Here is a 14,359-nt window from a genome sequence, read left to right as displayed (position 1 = left end):
ACAGTTTAAGATAAGTTATATATTTATGGAGTGGGATAAATGCAATAATGGCAAAAGTGCTAACAAGTGCCGGCGCCACGACTCAATAGGCTAATCCTCCACCTAGCGGCACCAGCACACCGTGTTCTAGTCCCAGTCGGGGCGCCGGATTCTGTCCCGGTTGCTCCTCTTCCAGGCCAGCTCTCTGCTGTGGTCCGGGAGTGCAGTGGAGGATGGCCCAAGGCCTTGGGCCCTGCACCCATGGGAGACCAGGAGAAGCACCTGGCTCCTGCCTTCAGGATCACTGCAGTGCACCAGTCGCAGTGCGCCGGCCGCGGCGGCCATTGGAGGGTGAACCAACGGCAAAGGAAGACCTTTCTCTCTGTCTCTCTCTCTCACTGTCCACTCTGCCTGTCAAAAATAAAAAATAATAATAATAAAAAGTGCTAACAAGTGATTAATCTATGAAGAGGGAAGCTGAGAATCCCTCACAGCATTCTTCAAACTTACCTTTGTGTTTGAACTTCTACCAAACAAAAAAGTTTACAACATAAAAAAAAAAATACTCTTGGGGACTTCTTGTCATGAAGTCAAAATAAAGTCTGTTTCTGGGGTACCATCGCAAACACCTACCAAGCAAACACACACATAAAATAACAACATAATCAAGCTCAAAATTAGCTAAAGAATTCTGTGTTCCCAAGGTGATACAAGAATGAAAGCTGAGTGTGGGACTGAAGCCCCGGGTCTGCTGGAAGCTTGTTCTGGAAACAGAGCATGTTAACAGTGACCCAGCATCCCTGAGATACAGGGAAAGGAGGGCTCACATAAGGGGAACACCAGACACGTCTAATACAGCCAGCAGGACGTGGTAAGAAACAGAGGACGCCAACACGAGAAGAAAGTCGTGCGCCAGTCTTCCCTTGCAGCATGACTGCAAAAATCTGCCCCCAGATTAGCACATCGGCAGTACATGACGTACGATTAACTTAAAGCTGAATTTGGAGGGCAGCAGAATGGGCATTTGGCAAAGCAGAGAAGACAGAGTATTTGAGTTAAGTCTTGGCTCTGCTTCCAATCCAGCTTCCTGCTTATGCACCCTCTGGGAGGAAGCCGCTGAGGAGCAAATAGTTCTCCTGAGAATCTTTCTCTCCCAGTATTAGGCTGGAAATAACAAGAAAGCACCAAGGCTCACCAAAACTTTTCTTTTTTCTGAAACTCCTTCCCTTAGAGCCCTAGGCTCCATAGCCCAGTCTGCTTTTCATAGTTGCAGGAAATTTTACTAAACATTTTGCTGTGGCCTACAGTGTCATCATATTTACAGTCCACAACATCTGTTTCTTCATGCTTATTCCTAACCATTCAGCCAACACATATACATAATTCAGAATTTCGTTATAGAAGACACCATTTGCAGGCTCAAATTTGGTTATTAGAATGAACGAGCTTACTGGCTCAAAGTACAGTGCTATAATAGGATAGAAGCTTACGTCACTCTCATGTCACCAACCAGAGGTAGCCCACAGGTATGTGATGACCAACACGAAGTCAGCTGAGGCCCAGGTTTGCAAGACAGCTGACCTGTGCTCAGTGTGTAAGGAACTCTGGATAAGAAGCTGCAGGTCTAGCTCTCTGCTGTGGCCCGGGAGTGCAGTGGAGGATGGTCCAAGTCCTTGGACCCTGCACCTGCATGGGAGACCAGGAGAATCACCTGGCTCCTGGCTTCGGATCACTGTGGTGCGTCGGCTGCAGCGCGCTGGCTACAGTGGCCATTGGTGGGTGAACCAATGGAAAAGGAAGACCTTTCTCTCTGTCTCTCTCTCTCTCACTGTCCACTCTGCCTGTCAAAAAAAAAAAAAGAGAGAGAAGAAGAAGAAGAAGAAGAAGAAGAAGAAGAAGAAGAAGCAGCAGCAGCTGCAGCTGTCTGCATTTCCTAAGCAGGCATAAGGCCAAGAGTATCCAGGAAATCTGAAATTGTCACTTCTGCTTATCTTGGTGGCCCACATTCAGTCACATGGCCATATGGAATAGCACAAGTGTTTTAGATGTGTACTTTGAACTATTTGATCTCTCCAAAATATAAGAAATTTGAACAGAGGTTGAGAAAGGTAACCCAGAGCACTGCAGAGTAGGCTCACCTCTCTTTCCACAGCTCATAGCTCTTCCCAAGGAGGCGCGTTTGCCTGAGGAGGGCTGGACTGGGCACATGCTGGTTTTTAGCTCTTCAAAGACTCACAGCCACTATTCCTCTTCTCTTCCTCCTAGGCCACTGTAAGTCTGTCTACTGCTCTCCTCTCTGTCTGTCTGCCTGCCTATCACCCTCTCCTCTCTGCCATCAAAGCTATTTCAGGGTCTTGACTCTTCAGATCCTTGCTCGACTACAGCTCCAGCCTGATCAGCCCTCTCAAATTTCCCTGGCTCCAAATCCAGGAAGGAACAGCCTGATGCATTCATTTGCTCCCAGAAGACTGTGCACTCCTTCTGCAATATGGCACATGCCCTTCCCCAAATCTTAAATTCCAGGAATATCGAATGAAGATCCTGTGATATAAGTTTGCCAAGTAAGGGTATAACCAAGACATATCAATTTATGGAGCAAAAAGGATTTCCTCAAGGTATCTCCTGCAGCAATCCATAGCAAAAAGCAACTAGCAAAGACTCATTCTTTCTCTCCCTCTCCCTCTCTCTCTCTCTCTCTCACACACACACACACACACACACACTCCTAAGCTGTGGTGATAAGCCTCCCACATTGAGGCACTTCATTACACAAAAAATGCCATCCATGGACATAAAAGAAGACTTGAGTAAGAGAATACATCTTTTTGGCCCAACTCCTTGGGCCCCTGCACCTGCGTGGGAGACCTGGAAGAAGCTCCTAGGGCTCCTGGCTTCGGATCAGTGCAGCTCCCACTGTTGTGGCCTACTGGGGAGTGAACCAGCAGATGAAAGGCCTCTCTCTCTCTCTCATTCTGTAACTCTGACTCAAATAAATCTATAAATAAATTTTTAAAAATGAGAGAGGGCCGGCGCCGCGGCTCACTAGGCTAATCCTCCGCCTGCGGCGCCGGCACACCGGGTTCTAGTTCCGGTTGGGGCGCCGGATTCTGTCCCTGTTGCCCCTCTTCCAGGCCAGCTCTCTGCTATGGCCCGGGAGTGCAGTGGAGGATGGCCCAAGTGCTTGGGACCTGCACCCCATGGGAGACCAGGAGAAGCACCTGGCTCCTGCCATCGGATCAGCGCGGTGCGCCGGCCGCAGTGCACCGGCCACAGCAGCCATTGGAGGGTGAACCACTGGCAAAAGGAAGACCTTTCTCTCTGTCTCTACCTCTCTCACTGTCCACTCTGCTTGTAAAAATAAATAAATAAATAAATAAAAATAAAAACGAGAGAGAATACAACTTTTGTGCCTACATGGAAAGTTTTAGTATTATAAAATGTCACTCAGTTCTCCTAAGCTAATAACAAAATTTTCATCTACATATTAATGAGGTTATTTTAGTAGTTTGAGACAAAATAGGTTTTATAATTTATTGGGAATTATATATGCATAAAAAGAATTAGGGCAACTTATGCTACCAGGTAGTAACACATACAAACAAGTAATTACATCAGTCTAGGACAAGTGGGGGAAATAGGTACATTGTGAGAAAAAGCCTCACTCATCCAAAGGATGGAGTTGGACTTAGGAAGTGTAGTGAAAGCAAGACTTTATTTATTTATTTTTATTTATTTGACAGGCAGAGAGAGAGAGAGACAGAGAGAAAGATCTTCCTTCCATTGGTTCACTCCCCAAAAGGCTGCTAGGGCAGGAGCCACACGGATCCGAAGCCAGGAGCCGGGTGCCTCCTCCTGGTCTCCCGTGTGGGTGCAGGGCCCAAGCACTTGGGCCATCCTCCACTGCACTCCCAGGCCACAGCAGAGAGCTGGAGTGGAAGAGGAGCAACCGGGACTAGAACCGGCACCCATATGGGATGCTGGTGCCACAGGCGGAGGATTAACCAAGTGAGCCATGGCAGCGGCCCCAAGCAAGACTTTATTAACAATCTTGCAAAAGCAGGCACCCTGTAGGCAGGCAGGCACACTCAGGGCAGTTTACAGCAAACCATTCATTCTTTAGCACACAGGTCCCTCCCCAAGTTTCTTACTGGCTGAGGACTGTGGGACTACAATCTTCCTGGCATTTGCTTCAGCTGTTTTGACCACTCCTAACACCCTGTCTGCCTAAGAAGTCTCCAGATGTATGTGACCTAGCCGTTATGCTAGCTTGCCACTTGTAACTTTCCACAAATCTGTAAACTGTTACGCTCGCTGGTTGTCCACTCACAGTTAAACACTTTACTTTGAAAATGAGCCAAATGCCTTTACTTCTCACATGTATCAATGAAACAAAGTAGACCCTAGTATATATGGGAATTTAATATATAATAAAGGATATATTTTATTTATTTCTTACATTTTAAAAATTAATTTATTAGAGGGCTAGCCTTCATGCTCTGGTTTACTCCCTAAATGCCTTCCTTCCCTCCTTCCCTCCTTCCTTCCTTCCTTCCTTCCCTCCTTCATTTATCTGAGACACAGAGCAACAATTCCCATCTGCTGGTTCACTCCCCAAATGCCTACAATGGCCAGAGGTGCTGAAGCCAGAACAGGAAACTCAATCCATGTCTCCTACTTGGGTGGCAGTATCCCCATTTAAGCTACTACCACTGCCTCTCAGGGTCTACATTAGCAGGAAGTTGAACCAGGGCTGCAGATTGAACCAAAGTACTCTTAACCAATATCTTAATGACTAGCCCAAACAAACCACTAAAGGGAGCATTTTAAATCACCATAATAAAGAGGCCCATTCAAGAAATAGTACTTAGGACAATGGGATCACCATTTGGAAAAAAAAATATGCCTGATCCTTACCTCACCCCTCAAATTAAAATAAATTATAGGAAGACTAAAGTTGAAATGGGGGTGGGGAGAATAAGACTATAAAAGATAATAGAAATAATTATATGACTATTTCTATAATCTATAAGCGGAAAGGGCTCTCTAAGACAGTCATAAAAGTAGAAACTATAAATATTGGTTGACATAAAAATGTGAAATGTCTACATGCCAAAAAGGAAATACTGTTTATTGATTAAAACGCAAATAGTAATATAACTATATTGGAAGGGAAGGCATGAGTGATAAAAGAAATTAAATCCTCATCAATCATATCAGGAGATTGAAAGATATTGTCCAAATTGCTAAAATATAGTAATTGCACAATGCTATAAAAAGCAAGGTTTTATAAAAACACAATATTACATTAAAGACTTCAGGAAAGGGCGTAATCTCATATACTTCTGGTAAAAGAATGAGTTGTTACTTCTTTTTTTTTTCAGTAAATCTGGCAGTACATAGCAAATTATCTACCTTTCTATCTACTCCTATATCAAAGAGCTAAAAGCAGCAATATGTACATACACAAGGTTCTTATTAAAACCAGTTTCCAATGGCCAAAAAAAAGGAAAACAAAATGAATATGAGTGAAGGTAAACAAATTGTGACACAATGAGATGGAATCCATTCAAAAGAATAAGATACAGCTTTTGCAATGAGTTTGGAGGGATTTCTGTGTCAGTTTATTAATGTTAATTTATTGCTTAGTCTGAATGTCTTATAAGAAAAATATATAAGTAAAAAATTGTTTGTGGTAATGTATATGATATGAATATAGTTACATAAAACAATGAATTTAAAAATTTTCATGCCAGCTTATTTGCAAACTGTCAAGAATGCATGGAAAACAATATAAAATTGTACATACCATACTTTTAGCTAATCTTCATACGGGGCTGAGAGAGAACTTCAGAGGGATATTGAGATGTGAAATAAACAGGGAATATAGGAAAAATTAAAAGTATTATGAAATGATTCCATCTGTTGAAAATTGTATGGGTTTGGTTATATACTAAATACTGATGCTTGTTATCATGGGCTGGTACAAATTTAGAGGAACCTTACTTTCTCCTTGAATTTCACTTGAATGTTTTATAGTGAAAATGTCTTACAGTGTTATATTATGATGTAATCAGAAAACAAATTATTTTGGGTGACCATGGAATATGAATCAAATTGAACCCAAAAAAAATTTGAAGGAAGGAAGAGCTGAAATCAAATAGAAAACAAAGGGGAAAAAAATCAACGATTTTTACAAAGATCAGTAAAACTGGTTAATTTGAGGTAGAAATAGAGAAAACACAATATTATGACTTTACAGTACATATTACAGATGTTAAAAAGACAATAAGGGAGTATTATGAACCACCTATGACAATGACCCAAAGTTTAAAAAAAAAATGAAAAACTCTGTGAAGCACAAAAGAAATAAAATTAAAAATGTAAAGATATCTAAAAAATAAAGGATATTAAGTTAATAATTTAAATTTTCCTAAACTCAAAGGTCTTCAGTGGAAAACTCTATTGGATCTTTAAAAAAGCAAATAGAGTAGGAAGGACCACATCCCCAATTATTTTTCTGAGACCTTGAAATAATAAATCAGATATTGCCAAATATGAAAAAATACACATTATATCCCTAGAGAATGTAGATGTAAAAAATGTTTAGCCAAATACTAGTTAATCTAATCCAGCAATATAAAAGATTGTGAAAAAGAGAGAAAGAGAGAGAACACTATTTCTCAAAATCAATATTAGTAATAAACTCTTAATAAACTAGAAATAGGAAGGTATTTCATATGCCTGAGAAGACATGTCCAGGTAAACCCTCCAGTTATCATAATTAATGGTGTAAAACTGAATATTTTCCTTCATAAGACTGGGAGACAGGCAAGGAAACCAGTCTCACCACCCCTAATTAACATCATACTGGAAGTTTAAGACAATTCAAGTGGGCAAGAAAGAGAAATAAAAGGCATACAGATTAAAAATAAAGAAATTTCAGATGGCATTACTGTGTATGTAAGAAACCATAAGGCATCTATAAAGAAAACTAGTGAGATTAGTGAGTTCAGCAAGCTTTCAGAATACAAGATCAACATGCAAAAATAAATTATATCTCTACATACAACTGAAAATTTTAAAAATTTTAAATGGTGTTTAAAAATACTTCTAAAAATTGGAAATATTTACAGACTAATCAGTGCAAGACCTGTGCTTTGAAAGTTCTAAGACATAAATGAGAACGTAAAGAAAAGCAAAATAAGTAAAATGCTATACCATGTCCATGGATTGGAAGACTTAATATTAAGAGTACAATTGATTAGTACATTTAACCTAATTTCAACCAAAATCCCATTTTTAATTGCCAAACTAATTCTAAAATTTATGAAGAAATATAAAGGATCTATTTAACAAAAGAAGAAACAAGTGACAAAGCTATAATAATCAAGACAGTATGGTAATGACAGAATAAATATGCAGATCAATGAAACATAATATAATTCAGAAATAGACCCCACTTACATGATTGATTGGTTTTTCAACCAACATGTTAAGGGTAATTCAATAAACAAAAAACTTTTTAAGACATAATGCTAGAATAACCAGATTTCTGACATTATCTCCCTCATAAAAATTAATTCAAAATGAATTACAGGGGAGGGCACTGTGGTGCAATGGGTTAAAGACCTGGCCTGAAGCACCAGTATCCCATATGGGCACTGGTTCGAGTCCCGGCTGCTCCACTTACTATCTAGCTCTCTGCTATGGCCTGAGATAGCAGTAGAAGATGGCCCAAGTCCTTGGGCCCCTGACCTGACATGGGAGATCCAGGGTAGGCTCCTGGCTTCGGATCAGCACAGCTCCGGCACTTGCGGCCAATTGGGGAGTGAACCATCGGATGGAAGACCTCTCTCTCTCTCTCTCTCTCTCTGCCTCTTCTCTGTGTAATCTGACTTTCAAATAAATAAAAAGAAATCTTTTTAAAAAATGAATTACAGATACATATTAAACTAAAACCATGATTCTTATAGAAGAAAGCATAGGACAAAATCATTGTGATCTTTAGTCACAGCAAAGATGCCTGATTGGTATATCAGGTTGACAAAGATCTAAACAAATAGTAATGTAATGCCTAGTACAGGAAAGACTTTGAAGAAATAAGCATTCGTGTATGTTGTGGAAGGAATTCAAATCATAGCAAAATTTTTGAGGTAAATTTAACAATACTGTTGGCCTTCTGTGAGTTCCACAGTTACAGATTCAACCAACCTCACATCAAAAATACTTGGAAAAAAAGATTGAATGTAGACAGAATATGTATAAGCTTTTTCTTCCAGTTATTGCCTAAACAATATAGTAAGACAACTATTTACGAAGTATTTACATTGTAAATAATCTAGAGATGATTTAAAGCATACCAGAGGATGCGCATAGCTTACAGGCAGACATGCTACCATTTCATTTTAGGAACTTGAGCATCCACAGGTTTTGTTACCCACAGGGGAGTCCTGGAACCAAGCCTTCATGTGTACTGAGGCATACGTCACATTTTTAAGTCACTTATATTTGCAAAACTAAAATTAAAAACAATGTCAAATAATATAGCAAATATTAAAATAAAGTTAAAATACATTTGTTATATTCACACAATAGAGTGACTGATGGACAGTCAATAATGATGATAAAAATCTATATAGAAATATGTTCAAAATATAATATAATATGTAAAAGTCAGGTCATATTTCCTTTGAGAGTATGTTTACAGGTTTTTATTGCAAAAAAATTTCTGGAAAGATTTTTACCAAAATGATAATAATTATTATTAGTGATTAGTAAGAGTGATCTTTACATTTTGGTTTAAAGCTGTCTCTACTATGTGACCTTTTAATAATACTCATAAATTTTAATCCAAATTTTTAGTTATATATTTAAGGATATTAAAGAATATTCTTCAGTCCTTGCCTTTCCAACACTGACTCCATAAAAAATTAATACTATAAAACATTTGACATTTAGCAATAGGCCCATAATCTACCCCTATTCATGCTTTGTGCCCACACTGATGAAAACACCTGGTGATTCAGCCCCCAAGAACACTGGCAACATCTCACACTCTGATCTCATTCAAGCTGGCTTGCTGCCTGATTAATGAGCTGTGACATCATCGTCACTGAGGACGCATACTTAAGCAGGGAGAAGGCATTAGACAATGTTAAAGTCAATGCAAAGAAAAGAAATAAGTAAATTCTAAGGAATACAGAAGGAAATAAATCTTGGGTATAAAGCTTTTATTCACAAAACTATTTCAGAATTCTTTAGCACATATTATGCCAACTTTTTAATGATGATTAAAATTCTGTTCATGATCATCCATTCTTGGAGAATAAAATTAAAAAGACTCCAGCTCGCATTTGAGTCTATTTCCTACAGAAGAAAATGATTTTTGCCTTCTTGGAAAAACAGAATCAAAGGTGATAACACTGATGTGTCAGAACTGCAGAGTCAGCATGACTTGATCACAAGGTTTGTTTTTGTTGTTGTTATTGTTTTATAATTACTTATTCAAAAAGCAGAGAGAGAGAAAGCCCCCATCCACAGTTCATTCCTGCAATGCCCAAAACAGCTCCTGGCAAGGCCAGGGGTCAAAACTAGAAGCCAAAAATCCAACCTAGGTCTCCCAAATGGGCAGCAGGAGCTTAGTCATTTTAGACATCACCACTGCCTTCCAAGGTCTGCATTGGCAGGAAGTGGAACTACATATAGAATCTACGTTCTCCAATATGAGCGACAGGTGTCTTAACCTGTGGTTTAACTGTGAAGCCAAACACCTGCCCCAAAAGAATGCTTTGAATTTTATCACTTTTAAACTTTTTTTTTTTGACAGGCAGAGTTAGTGAGAGAGAGAGACAGAGAGAAAGGTTTTCCTTCCTTTGGTTCACCCCCCAAATGGCTGCTAGGGCTGCGCACTGCGCTGATCCGAAGCCAAGAGCCAGGTGCTTCCTCCTGGTCTCCCATGGGGTGCAGGGCCCAAGCACTTGGGCCATCCTCCACTGACTTCCCAGGCCACAGCAGAGAGCGGGACTGAAAGAGGAGAAACCTGGACAGAGCTGGCACCCCAACCAGAACTAGAACCCGGAGTGCTGGCTCTGCAGGTGGAGGATTAGCCTAGTGAGCCGCCGCGCCGGCTTACTTTTAAACTTGAGTCCTCAAATGAGATAAAGTAGCCATTAAATACATTCCCATTCCACTGATTAGATCTTTTGGGGTAAAAAAAAGTCAATAAAACCTGAGTCCCTGCTTCTGGCGTAATGAGCCTGGGGCAGGTGAATAGGTCTGGAGCAAGACGGGGAGAGGGTCTGTGTGGGAAGAGAGGATATCCTGTCCAGCAAGAGGGAGATGTGCTCAAAACAGAGGACCACTCCAGTGCACAAATTACTTGCTTTTGGAACAACTTAATCCCTACAATTTTCCCTATTGGGAACTATCAACAGGCAGCAACAGGCAGACGCAGGATCCTAGCTCACATCTGAAAATCCTGGAAGGCTGTCCTTTAGGTCTATGAGCAGTCAGGCCCATTCCTGGCCTTCTTGTCCAGGAAAGGTAACTGATGTTATCTGGGGGAGAAAATGCCTCCCACGTTAACCAAGTCCAACTACAGCTTCATAGAACATCTGCTATGATTTGAAATCCCCTCCAAAACTTCTGCTGAAATCTAATTGACACTGTGATGACAGTAAGAGGAGGGGCCTTTAAGAGGCAATGCCCTGGTGGACAGGTTAAGGTCATTATTGAGAAGATGGGAAAGGGGGGAATCAGCCTCATTTTCTCCTCTCTGTCCTTGCATATGCTCACTTTCCCTGCCATCATGTTATGCGGCAGCACGAAATCTCTCACCCAATACTGGTGCCACACTCTTGAACTTCCCAGCCTCCAGAACTGTGAGCTAAGTAAACATGCTGTTTAGTTGTTTATTTGTTTGTTTGTTTTATTTGACAGGTAGAATTATAGACAAAGAAAGAGACAGAGAGAAAGATCTTCCTTCCGTTGGTTCACTCCCGAAATGGCCGCCACAGCCGGCGCTATGCCGATCCGAAGCCAGGAGCCAGGTGCTTCTCCTGGTCTCCCATGCAGATGCAGGGGCCCAAGCACTTGGGCCATCTTCCACTGCCCTCCCAGGCCACAGCAGAGAGCTGGACTGGAAGAGGAGCAACTGGGACTAGAACTCGGCACCCATATGGGATGGCAGCGCCACAGGCAGGGGGTTAACCAAGTGAGCCACGGTGCCGGCCCCAAACATACTGTTTATAAATCACCCAGTCACTGGTGTTGTGATATGGCAGCAGAAAATTGACTAATACTACCCAATAGCATGCCTAAAGGAAGAATCTTGAAATCTACAAGCTTGGCTGACCTTGAAATCCACATAACCCGGCCACCACTGTGGCATAGCAGGTGAGGCTGCAGCCTGCAGTGCCGGCATTCCATATAGGCACTGGTTTGAGTCCCGGCTACTCCGCTTCTGATCAAGCTCTCTGCTGTGGCCTGGGACAACAGTGGAGGATGGTCCAAGTCCTTGGACCCCTACACCCCTGTGGGAGACATGGAAGAGGCTCCTGGCTCCTGGCTCCTGGCTTCAGTTCAGCACAGCTCAGGCCGTTGCAGCCAACTGGGGAGTGAACCAGTGGATGGAAGACCTCTCTCTGCCTCTCCTTCTCTCTCTGTGCAACTCTTTCAAATAAATAAATCTTTAAAAAAATCCACATAAAAAGTGAACAAAATTTGCCTCTGAAAGTCTTTGAGAATCCCAGACCTCTAAGTAAAAGCACCCCTATGAGAAGGTGGGTGCTGGGGTCATTGGTGATAATCTTCCAGTGTTCTCATCCTAATGCTAAGATAATCCATCCTGAATGCTAACAAAGCCACTGCAGACAGCACTCACCTAATTCCCTCTTGGAGTTTACTCACCATCCTTCCAACTACAGTTCAGTAGGTGTCCACAGGGAGCAAATATGCTCTCCTTCTATACTCTTGTAGTATTCTTAGATACTCCACTGTTTGTTTACATTATAAACAGTATGGTTTCATATATATGAAAATAGGCATATATGTGTGTACATAAATATATATGTATGTGTATATAAGTATATACATATATATACACATATATATCCTGAGTTTATCTAGGATAAATTTGTTCCTGAGACTTATAAGACTTTAAGGTTAGGTTAGGCCCTGAATCCCAAGAAATCACAATGCCATCCTCCAGTGCAGCTGAACTTCCATTGACAACCACTGTAATATTGCCAATTGCCTGGGAGAATGTTTAACTTCTCTCTCCAGGATTAAGTCCATCCTCCTTTATGTGGCCTGAAAGGCTCAGCCTAGCTCCCCGGCCTCAGGCACCATATTTCTTGCACTGTACTTTTCATAAATTCTCAACTCTCTGTACCCTGCCCATCCCCAGGCACGCTGTCACACAGATACACACACAGCCTTAGTCCCAAGCATGCCTCTGTGCCTTTGGCTTCCTGAACTACCTACCTCCAGTCTTCGCTTCATTAGCTCACTCAGCCTTCAGGTTTGGGTAATGTTGCCTCCTCTTTGTTGCAGCCAACCCTCCAACCCTCAGGCCAACCGGGAGCTCCTTCCTTAGTGTCTCCACTGCTTGGTCTCTGTCTCCTACGTAACAGTGATATTCTTAGAACGTTTCATCTACCCATCTCCCCAGACCAGAAGTTCACAGAGATGAATGATTTCATGACTTTAACTTTTATATTCCTGGGACTTAGAGCCTACTAAATACACACTATAGATATTTATCAAATATGAAGTCAGTGTATCCATGTGCAAGAGGAAAACACTGCAGTGAATCTTCTGGGTCTTTCTGCGTAGTGCTAAGAATGTGGGGAAAGGTGGAGTGGGGTCTGAAGATGCTTCCTGCCGAGAAGCTGGAGCCATAGGGAAGCAGGAAGCACTGTGTTCTCTCCTCTCTTCTTCCCACCAGACCTATCTCTCCCTGGACCCTCATGAAGCCGTGAGTATGAAGGGAGAAGTAAAGATGAGAGTGGGGGAGGGGACTAACTCCAGGTCTCAGTGAGATCCGGGGAAGGAAAGGGAAGGAAGAAAAGTCTCAAGTATGACTGCCAGAAGGGAAAGAAAATGCCAGGGACAGTCACCAGGACAGCCTTCCTGGGCACCCATGCCAGGGACAGTCACCAGGACAGCCTTCCTGGGCACCTATTCACTTGTAAAAGCACCTAAGTCTGAAACTGCCTATAAAATCAGACATTTTCTCTCAACAGTGTTTCTAAATCGGATAAAGAAAGATATTAAACCCAATTTATATTATAATATAATACAATACATTTTCCAAATTTGAAAAACTACTTTATATTCTACATGGAAGACTTAGGCTAGAAGAATCTTTCCTTAACACTCACAGGCTCCTACAGATTGCTTTTTGACCGTGAATATCTCATTTTATAGGCCCACTTTTCTAAGCGATATCCTGAACTAAGGAATAATTTAGATAATAAATCCATTTCAATTACTGTCCATTAGAAGACAGGAAAACATTAAACTCAACCAAGGCTTGTGGGAATTATGGGTTGCCCTTTCAGGTGAAAATTAATTACACACATCCATAGGTAACACCACTCTAATCTAACTCAAGTTCTTTCTTATGAAAAGAGCACTCCACATATAAACAACATGTGTATATATATATATATGTATAGTGTATGCTGTATGTATAATATAGTATATATGTTATAATAATGTATATATGTTATATATATAATAATGTATAATATATGTATAATGCTTGTGAATGGAGGAACCATACTCTTTTAATTGTCCTAACACGAAAGCTGACTCCATGGCGGAAACAACACTGGGAATCACAAAACTCAGCTGATTCCCTGTTGATCCTCAACCTATTTTTCAAAACTGCTCCTTTGTTTCCTTGACCTCCTTTGCTCAGCCATTCAGCAGCCCATGAGATTTTTCTACATGTCCAGACAGAAACAGACAACAACCAACTTTCGGAGGCTTGGCAAGCCCAAATTTCAAATCTCTTAGAGAATCTGATTGGCTCAGCCCAGATCAGTAGCCACCCTGGTCCAATCAGCCGTGGCCATGGGGTGATCAGGCTACCTAAACTGAACCCAGCCATTATCCAGACCAGTTTGATGGGTCAGGTCTCAGAGAAAGTAGTTGGTTTAAGGATGAAATAAATACTTCAACATGTATCTACTTCAATAATTTTCCTTAAATATTTCCCCCAAAAATATATTTATTTTTGAACTAACGATTTACCCTAATGTGTTTTAAGATGGAGGAATTTCTTTTACTTATTTGATTACAATTATGAGCATTTGTTTAACTTCCTTTTTTTTTTTTTTTTTGGACAGGCAGAGTTAGACAGTGAGAGAGAGAG

This window comes from Oryctolagus cuniculus, chromosome 7 (assembly GCF_051225735.1).
Source record: "Oryctolagus cuniculus isolate XC-2025 breed Fujian yellow rabbit chromosome 7, ASM5122573v1, whole genome shotgun sequence".
Classification (NCBI taxonomy): domain Eukaryota; kingdom Metazoa; phylum Chordata; class Mammalia; order Lagomorpha; family Leporidae; genus Oryctolagus; species Oryctolagus cuniculus.
This window is presented reverse-complemented; position numbering follows the sequence as displayed.